Consider the following 10,321-nt stretch of genomic DNA (forward strand, 5'->3'; position numbering starts at 1 on the left):
TATAGAACCGTAGAGTTGGAAGAGACCCCAAGGACCATCCAGTCTCTCAAGCAAAGCATCCCTGAGACCGGTGCTGTATTACATCCAAAACAGAATAAACCCTAGTACCAGAAATGATAAAAGACTCCATTAAACTGGCCGGAGTGGCTGTTCATCATCAGGGAAATGTCTGGACAAAGAGACCCTCGAGGGCCATCTAGTCCAACCCGAATTTGGGAAGGTTCTCGGGGTCATTCTTTTTGTTTTCTTTATGTTCCACAGAAGCCCTGCTTTTGCACTTCCTTCCTTGGTCTTTTCTAAGGTGCCATGTGCACGTTTTTGATTAGAATAATAGAATCCTAGAGTTGGAAGAGAACTCTCAGCCAAAGCATCTCCATTGACAGGTGGCCATCCAGTCTCTGCTTAAAAACCTCCAAAGAAGGAGACTCCACCAAAATCTCAACTGAGGGATTATGTCCTCCTAATGCTGAGGTGGAATCTCTTTTCTTCCGATGTGAATCCATTGATTCACGGAATCTTACAGTTGGAAGAGACTCCAAGGGGTCATCTATTCCAGCCCCCTTCTGCCATGGAGGAAGACAGAATGCAATCTTCCTGGCACAGATGACCATCCATTGCACTCCAAAGGGGTGTCTTCCACTCTTGAGCAGCTCTTACTGTCATGACGGTTTCCCTAATATTAAGGTGGAGTGTTTTTTCCTGGTGCTTGCATCCAATGTTCCGCATCCTAGTCTCTGGAGCTGCAGAAAACAAGCTTCTTCCTGAGAGTAAGATATATTTGATAGTGGAACACAATCCCTCAATGGAGAGTGGTAGAGTCTCCTTCTTCTCGGGTCTTTAAACAGAGGCTGGATGGCCATCTGTCAGTGGGGATGCTTTGATTGAGAGTTCCTGCATGGCAGGGTGGGGTTAGACTGGATCAGGGCCCTTGTGGTCTCTTCAGACTCAATGATTTATGATTCTAGGACGAGGTTTTTTCTTTCCCTCCATGGAATGGGGGCTCTTCTGCCCAGTGAACTCCCCCCCCCCGCTCTGTTGGGCCCCTTTGTGTCTCTGTCTCCCTGCCAGCGCCACTCGCACCTAGGGCCAGAGCTCAAAGAACAACCTTGCAGGCAGACCTTGGCATGTGCTGCTAGTGGGGGGGGGGGGGGCTTTGCTCAGATGCCAAGGGCTTTAGGGGAGGGGGCTTAGAGGGGGGTTCAGCCCTTCATCCTTGACCAGGGGAGGTTGGTGTGGGTCTGTTACCTGTGGGTTTGGATGGCTCCAGGTGCCAACCTCTGTTTTGCCTCTTCCCTCTGCCCAGGAAGGCGATTGAAGGACTCCTGGCCCTGAGCGATGATGGTTGCTCCCCAATCTCCATCCAGCAAATGGCCTATGGTGAGTTTCTAGAGGGGGGTTTATTTTTTGGGGTGGGTGGGTAGGGGTCTCTTGCAGGGCCAGGCCCTTGCCCCACCTCTTCTGAGATTAATTAAGATCCTCTGGGCTTGTGGGGGGTGACTGTGGCAGCACTGGGTGGGCATGGGTGGTGGGTGCCCCTCACAAAGGGAGGTGTGAAGTGTGGGGAGGGAGTCTCTTTCTGGTCTTCTTAGTCCCACAGTACAGGCCAATAGCTGGAAGAGAGGGTCCGAATGGCTAACTGTCAAGCCACCTGCCTCCTTGCTGCCAGGGATCTCCAGGGAAGAAGCTTCTTTATTTATTTATTCAAAGTATTATTATTATTATTATTAATCATTTAACATACAGACATAAAATATGCAAACACTTCCTTTCTTTTTTAAAGTTTATTGAAAATTCATATAAAAAAGACACAAAAATCAAAGGAACAGTGAAACAATCAGACAAAAAACACATCCACCAGACAAAGGACCTTTGCATACATTCCCCATAAGACTAACAATACAATCTAAAAGTTACGACTTCCAAAAATGATCAATACTGGCTAGATTTGCTCTATCTTCTATTGCGCATGCGCCAGTCATGTATCTTCCTTGTTCTGTCATTATGTTGCATTAATCTTTTTCTTAAAAGTCGAAAGGAAAGTTCTTCATATAGGATCAATACATTCTGACATCCATCTCTAGACCTCCCTAAACCCTTCTTCTCTTCTTTCCTTTTATTTTTTAAAATGTCTGGTTAACTAAAGAATAAAAACATACATTAAGCAATGGCTTATTTTCAAACCAAGATAATATACAAACCAAGTTCTGGCACATGACTCGGTCTAAGCATGTTTACAAAGTGAATGACATATTTTCTTCGATTCAAATCAATCACTTTATTGAAGATCAACCTGCTTTGAGTTTTTCTATAGCTTCTAAAACAGATCCAGTCTTCAGAGAATTCCTGTAATGAATTAAATTTAATCAAATGCATCAATTTATCATTTGCAATCAGATCCTAACGCTTCCACATCCAATGAAGAGTGGACAGGATCTCTTGCCCTTTCCATTGCCTTGCATAGACTATTCTGGCTGCCACTAACATATAGAATAAGACTTTACCATGTTTCTTCCAATGCTTTCATAACATACACTTTCATACATTAACATTCTCTTCTTTGCTTTATAGTCTTCTTTAGGCGCTTTTTCTCCTTCTCTGATCTTCTCCTCACATTCTTCTTCCATCTTCTTTCCTTCCCCTCTTCTTAATTCTATCACTCTCTCATTCTCTCCTCCTCCTCCTTACCCTTTTCCCTTTCCCACCTTCTCCTTAACTTATCTACCTACCTACCTGCTCATACCTTAATCCTACATACTCATATCTTCCGTTATTAAACGGTTACTCCTTTTCCGTGTAGCCGCCATCCCCAAAACTGTTGTGCCCCCTCAAAATCATAGAATCCTAATAATAATAGTAATAGTAATAGTAATAGTAATACAGTAATGTGTTATTTACATCCCACCTCTCTGGAAGGATCTAGGGTGAGTTACAATAAGAATGCATAATTAAAATACATAATATATAACAAATTAAAAAATTACATAACCCCCACAGCCCCCTCCTCTAAACTAAAATAACAACACTGTAAAATGCAAATTAAAATTAATTGAAATAGACATGATTGAGGCGAGACATCTTAGGGTTGGAAGAGATCCCAAGAAGGGCCCAGATCCAGTCCAACCCCCTTCTTCTGCCATGCAGGAACTCTCAGTCAGAGCATCCCCAGGGACAGATGGACATTCAGCCTCTCTTTAAAGACCTCAGAAGAAGGAGACTCTACCAAACTCTGAGCTCTTACTGTCAGGAGTTCCTCCTATTCTTGAGCTGGAAACTCTTTTCCAGGGGTCCACAACCTCTGGCCCGCGGGCCCTGGCTGCTGTTGCCACCGCCGCCGCCGCCACCCGTCACGGCTTTTCGCCGCTCTGGGCACCGCCATTTTGGGCGGCAAAATGGCAGCGAAGTCTCGCGCGACCTCACCGCTATTTTGGGCGAAAAAATGGCGGCGCCCATAGCGGCCTCCTTTCAGGACAAGGCTCTCTGAAGAAGCTTCGCCATGACTAACATTGACCTTCGGGTTGCCATAACTTGGAAACAAAGGCTCACAGCACCCTCCAAGTCACACTCTCTTAGCCTCAGGGGAGGCGCATGGCAAAAGCAACCCCCATCACAGGCCATAAGTCAGAAGTGACAACAATAACACAGGTGATGCTGCCAGGTAGGATTTTGGCACCTGAAGTCTCAGGTGCTTGCTACCAGTTGTGATGCCACCTGCAGTCCGGGTGTTGCTGTCAGGTAGGATGCCATTTCGGCTGCATTGGCCTAAGGACGGGGTGAGCAAGACTCCCCAATGCTGCCTCCTTAGAGATGGGGTGTCCACCCCCCCCCCAAAAGCTGGCATCCTTCTGCCAGTCCCCATAGAGGACTTGCTTGGCACACAGCCGCCCGATGGTCAGGGTTGACCATGGGTTATACATGGGACTGCTCCATGCTTGCAGAGTAGGGTTGTGTTCCTCCGGGAGAGGTCGTCTTCTGAGGGCGGTTGTCCATTTCTTCCCAACACAAACACTCCTGGGGTTGCCCTTGGGCACCGTGCCACTTCTGTGCTCGCAGCATGCCTGGCCATGGCACCACAGTCACACACACTGACATAGCAAGGTCTCCAACTGGGGTGAACGTCCAATCCCAGCACTGTTCTGGTCAGGGCAGGGGCCACTGTATGCCCCAAAGCCATAAGCCCCTACCATTCCCCATCTTCCTGGGGGACCATTGCACACAGGCCAGGTGCCACTTTGCATCATTTCTTTATTGGTACAAATGATATGCGGGGTCTCTGCCACCCCGGAAGGACACACGCCCTCGGGCTCCTTGGCTAATCCCCCTGCAAACATATCTTTGTAGGGATCCCTTTTTTGGATGGTGGGTGGGTGAGTGAGAGACCTTCTGCCACAAGAGAGTCTGGTGGATCCTCACCCGCTGCATTGCTCCCAGATAGAAAAGCCACAGAGTCTTCTCTGGTTCAAGAAATGCACAGCCAGGAGTTGCCAGCACCGTGTATTGTCCCTCCCTCCCATTTTAGTTCAGAGGAGGGGGTGCAAGTCCTTCTCCACCCCCCCCCCCCAAATGTCTCACAGCACAGTTCTGACGACATGGCGCATCACAAAACCCGTTCGCCGGACCGAGCTGGCTGCAGGGTGGGTGGGCTCAGGATCCGGCTGGTGGGGGGTCGTCCCACTCCGCAGGCCTGTGGAAATGGAAAGAGTGGAGGAGTCAAGGAGCCGGGAGCTTGCGTGGGTGATGGGGAGAAACTGCGACCCTCTCCAGGGCTTTTCTGAATCAAGTGCCAGGAAGCAATGCGGAAGGGAGTTAGTTGGGAAGTAGGAGTTTTAGGTGGGGAAGGGAAGAGGGACACTAGCTATCGATATCACAAAGAAGGAAGTGGCGCAGGTTCTGTTTGAGCCCCCCGAGACGACATGGGCCCAGACGGCCATGGCTGCCATCAGCAGGTAAGCGGGGAGGAGGCCTAGCCACATACAGCGGATTCCAGAAGGTTCTGTGGGGTGAAGGGCAAGGTGGTTGGCAGTAGGATTGTCAGTAAGGCCTTGACAAGGCTCCCCATGACATCTTGCCAAACAAGCTTGTAAAATGCGGATAGAACACGTGGTACTGTTACATGGATTTGTAATTGGTTTTTGACCGGCCCATCAACATGGCTCCTCTTCTTCTCTGGAGGGAAGATGACAATGGGGTGCCAGTGGGGCTTGTCCTGGTCCCAGTGCTATTCAACATCTTTACAATGGTTGGATGAATGAAGGAATTGGGGGCATTACCTATCAACATTTGCAGGATGACACCAAATTCAGGAGGAATAGCTCATACTCCAGAGGACAGGATCCACATTCAACTGACTGAATAAATTAGCTGGGCCCAAAGCTACAAAACTGAAATTCAATATGGAGAATAGAACTGAAAATACTGCCAATTACGAACGGAAAAAATGAAATGCACAGATTATAGGATGGGGACACCTGATTAAGGAGATTTATACATGTGAACGAGATCTAGGAGTCCAGGTATAGACCACAAGTTGAACATGAGTCAAGGCAACTAAAAGGCCAATGCAATTTTGGCTGAATCAATGAAGTATAGATCAGAGAGGGAAGTAATAGCAGCACTTATACTGCATTAGTCCGGCCCCACCTGGATATGTGTTCAGGTCTGGGTAAAATATTTCAAAGGTGTGGTGAGAAACTGGAGCATGTCCCAAAGGTGGGGCAACTAAAATGGTGAAGGGTCTGGAAACCATGAATCTTCTATAGGAAAGGCTCAGGAGTGGGTCTTTTAGCCTGGAGAGAAGAGTCGTTTAAGAGGTGATTGATTAGCCCTGTTTAAACATTTGAAGGGGTTGTCATATTGAGGAGGAAGCAGAAGCTTGTTTTCTGCTGCTCCAGAGAATAGGACACAATGGAGCAATGGAAGCATGCTCCAGGAAAAGAGACTCCACCTCAAACTTAGGAAGAACTTCCTGACCGTAAGAGCTGTTTGAAAGTGGAAGTGCTGCTTTAGAGTCTCCTCTTTGGAGATCTTTAAACAGAGGCTGGCTGGCCATCTGTCAATGAGGATGCCGTGACTGAGAGTTCCTGCATGTCAGACGAGGGGTTGGTTGGGTCAGGGCCCTGGGGCCTCTTCCAATTCTAAGATTCTATGACCCTGTACAACAGGCCAAAATAATAACTGCTCATGTCACTTTGGAGGTATGCTGTTTTTTAATGATACATACATCCTAAGATTCTGCGAAGCCACAGAGAAGCCACACCCCAGTCCTTTGGCGCGGCTTCCGGCCTCTTAGGACGCATGCATAATTTAAACAGTCATACTTCAAAGTGAGCCAAACCAGCTTTATTTTGGCCTGTCCGTACAGGCCCTATGATCTAAGGCACAGCATCCCACAGCCTCACCCCGATTCTTTCAAAGGGTCCGTGGGCTCTCTCCTTGCGTGGGTCCTTCCAGGTCCACCTCAAGCCACCAGAAGGGAAGGGGAGGTAGGTTGGTGGGCCATGACTCTCGTGGTTTCTTTGGAAGATGGCCTTCCTCTTGGGTTGCCCCCTTTTCCGCCCGAGAAATGCCATCTCACCCCAGGGATGTCCTTGGGGGTCTTTCAAAGAGCTTCCCACCCCAGTCTGCCTATGCGAAGGGGGTCAAAAGCAGTCGCTTGTGTCTTGGGTGGTCATCAATCTTCCTCTGTGGCCAGAAATGACAGGCCAACGGCCTCACAGCTGCAAGGACGGAAGAGAATGCAGGTTGGACTGGATGGCCTTTGTCTCTCTTCCAACTCTATGATTCTATGATTTGAGTTCCTGCATGGTTAGAATGGGTTGGACTGGATGGCCATGTGGGCTATTCCAGCTCTATGAGTTATTGGGGGGGGGGGGCAACCCACCGAGCATTGCTAACAGATTAACGCAGTCAGCTGGCCAAACAGCCATTCAAATAGTATAATACAAACAGACTGACTCCCATGCCCGCTCATTGTCCTGTCTTGAGGCCTGACCAGTGGGGTGGGTGGGTTTCCTGTGCGTGGGAGGACTTTCACGACTCACCTCTGGGTGAAGGCAGGCGGGGTGGGGAGGCTCTCATCCGGCCCCTCCCCATGGACACAACACCTGCAGCTACTCACAGTCCAGAAAACGATGAGGTGGCTCAGCACAACCACTGCCACCTCCCACCCGCGCTGGGTTCTCACAGCCGGAAGAAGACGACTCCCAGAAGGTGTGCAGCCGGATCAGGACCCGGGTCATGAAGGCTGTGGGCAGACACACTGTTCGTAGGGGAGGAAATTGGACAGGGGGAGACAGGCAAAGGGGCAGAGGGAGGGGGCAGCCTCACCTGAAGTCAGAAAGTAGAGCTGTGAGTCCCCATGGATGCCCACTGTGCCAGGGCCCAAGGAATCCGGACCGCAGTTTTGACCATGGAGAAGGCACCGCTCATGAGCCCAAAACCAGTCCGGCCCATGTGGGGAGAGAAAGCATACCTTGAGTGCCCCCCTTCCAGCTTGCCAAATGCTCACCATTCCTGGGACCCCCACCCCAAAACATCCCCCTGGCAAGTGAGTTAGGTATTTCTAGCGTGCAAAGCCACCCCTTTCCTAGAGAGCAGGGCCCTTTCCTACGTGTTGCCTTTAAGACCCCCACTAAGGAGTCAGTTTAGGAAAATGCAGCAAGTTGCCTTCTGCTGTCAGACTGGGAAGGGGGGGTGGGTCCATCTGGCTGGCCCCAGACCAGGTAGAAGGTCATGGGTCTCCAGGATTCACCTGGGGAAGGCATTCCCACTCCTACTCTGCAGTTTCGCTAACTGAACTGGGTCCCAGCTGGAGCCAAAGCCAGGAGCTCTGCCACACCCATCTTGGGTCGCCTCTTTCATCAAACCTTCAGCAGCTAGCAAGCAAGGGCAGGGGGGGGTACTGGCCAGAGGGTCAACGGCTAGCTAGTCCCCACAGGGGTACCTGCCTGGCCACTCCAGGCAGCCAGGGTCAGGCAGCAGCAGCAGCAGCAGCAGCAGATGGAAACCTTCATTCTAGAACAATGTGTGGGCAACTTATAGGAGGCAACGGGGGCCCACACCCCTAGAGATCCTATAGAGCCATGCCTCCTCACTGCATGCATGTCATATTGGCTTTTTAAAAAATGTCTTCTCTAAAGCCTAAAAAAGGAATGGCAGAGAAAAGGGGGGAGGGGGGACTGGCCCCTCTAGAGGCATTTCAATACGAAGAAATGTAAGGTATTGCACTTGGGCAGAAAAATGAAATGCACAGATATAGGATATGGGGGACACCTGGCTTAAGGAGACTTCTATGTGTGAAAGGGATTTGGGAGTCCTAGTCGACCACAAGTTGAACATGACGTCAACAGTTGTGATGCAGCAGCTAAAAAGGCCAATGCAATTTTAGGCTGCATCAATAAAAGCATAGTGTCTAGATCAAGGGAAGTAATAGTACCACCACTCTTCTGCTCCGGTCAGGCCCCATCTGGAATATTGTGTCCAGTTTGGGGCCCCACAATTCCAAAAAGGACATTGAAACTGGAGCCATGTGTCCAAAGGAGGGCCAACAAAATGGTGAAGAGTCTGGAAAACCATGAAGCCCATGAGAAGAGACTTAGGGGCTGGGATGTTTAACCTGCGAAGAGAAGGTAAGAGTGATATGATTATAGCCCTGCTTTAAATATTTGAAGGAATGTCATATTGAGGAGGGAGCAAGCTGTTTTCTGCTGCCCAGAGATAGGATCCCGAGCAAATGAGTTCACAACTATAGGAAAAGAGAGGGGGTTAGGCAAACCTTTTGAGCCGGGGGCCGGGTTGCTGTCCCTCAGGCGACTGGGGGCCGAAGCCGGGGGTGGAGCTTCAACCTCCGGGGCGGGGCCGCGGTGCCGGGGGGTGGAGCTTCTACTCTCCAGGGTGAGGCCCATGCCGGGGGGGCGAGCTTCCACCCTCCGGGGGGCCAGACCTCCCCATCTTTGCTGGCCCCAAGGCCCGTCAGGGACCGGCAAAAAAGCTGGTGGGGGCTGCCGCGTGGAGAGCCCCCTGGAGGGCAAGAACGGCAACGGGCCTCCCAGAGGCCCCTGCGCTGTCAGAGCCTCGAATGGAGGGCACCAGAGACGGCAGCGGGCCTCCTTTTGTGTGCTGTGGCAACCGCATTTTGGGAGAAAAAAAAACGGCGGCGCCCACTAGCCCCAGAGGCCGCTATGAGGCGTCGCCATTTTTTCATCAAAAATAGGGAGGTCCGTGAGACTTCGCCGCCATTTTGCCGCCCAAAATGCTGGCTGTGTCCCGAGTGGAGAAAAGCCGTGACGGGTTGGTGGCAGCGGCGGTGGCCAAGGGGTGGCCGCAGCAGTGAAAGGGCCAAGCGATCCAGGCTGCATCCCAGAAGCATAGGAGGCAGGCAACCCGACCTGGCACAACGTGAGCCAAGAGTGTGCTCAGGCTGAAAGGGCCAAGGCGATCCCAGGCTGCATCCCTAGAAGCATGGAGGGAGGCAACCAGCCCTGGCACAAACGTGAGCCAGAGGGGGTGACGCAGCAGCTAAAGGGCCAGGCGCTCCAGGCTGCATCCCTAGAAGCATAGGAGGGAGGCAACCAGGCCCTGGCACAACGTGAGCAAGAGTGTGACTCAGCAGCTGAAAGTGCCAAGGCGATCCCAGGCTGCATCCCTAGAAGCATAAGGAGGGAGGCAACCCCGGCCCTGGCACAACGTGAGCCAGAGGGTGAGCAGCAGTAAAGGGCCAAGGCGATCCCAGGCTGCATCCTAGAGCATAGGCGGGGGCAACCCAAGCCCTGGCACAAACGTGGCCAAGAGGGTGGCGCAGCAGCTGAAAGGGCCAAGGCGATCCCAGGCTGCATCCTAGAAGCATAGGAGGGGAGGCACCGAAGCCCTGGCACAAACTGGAGTCTCCTCTTTGAGGTCTTTAGGCAGAAGTGTGGGTGGCCATCTGCCCAGGGGGCTTTGATGGAGAGATTCCTGCGTGGCCGAAGGGGCTTGGATTGGGTGGCGTTGAGGTCTCTTCCAATTCTATTGCTCAGGAGACAAAAATGGTGGCTGATGGACACCAGTCCAATCCCGTCCCTAGCATCCCCGCTGGGGGGGATCATTTCCACCCCTCTCCACCTCAGAGGGCCTGGGAGCACTGGCCCAATCTGCGAGGAGCTGAGAGCGAGCCTCTCCCTCGGTTGCAGGAAGAGGGCACCTCTGGGGGCCCCAGACATGCCATCTGCCCCCAAAAGGGGGTGGACTGGAGGCCTCCACAGCAATCGGCCCTCTTTTAAATTGGGTTCAGGGGTCTCGCCTCTCAGATCGATTCATAGAGTCACAGATTTAGAAGAGTCAAGACCAC

The sequence above is a fragment of the Sceloporus undulatus genome, chromosome 2, assembly GCF_019175285.1.
Source record: "Sceloporus undulatus isolate JIND9_A2432 ecotype Alabama chromosome 2, SceUnd_v1.1, whole genome shotgun sequence".
NCBI classification, from domain to species: domain Eukaryota; kingdom Metazoa; phylum Chordata; class Lepidosauria; order Squamata; family Phrynosomatidae; genus Sceloporus; species Sceloporus undulatus.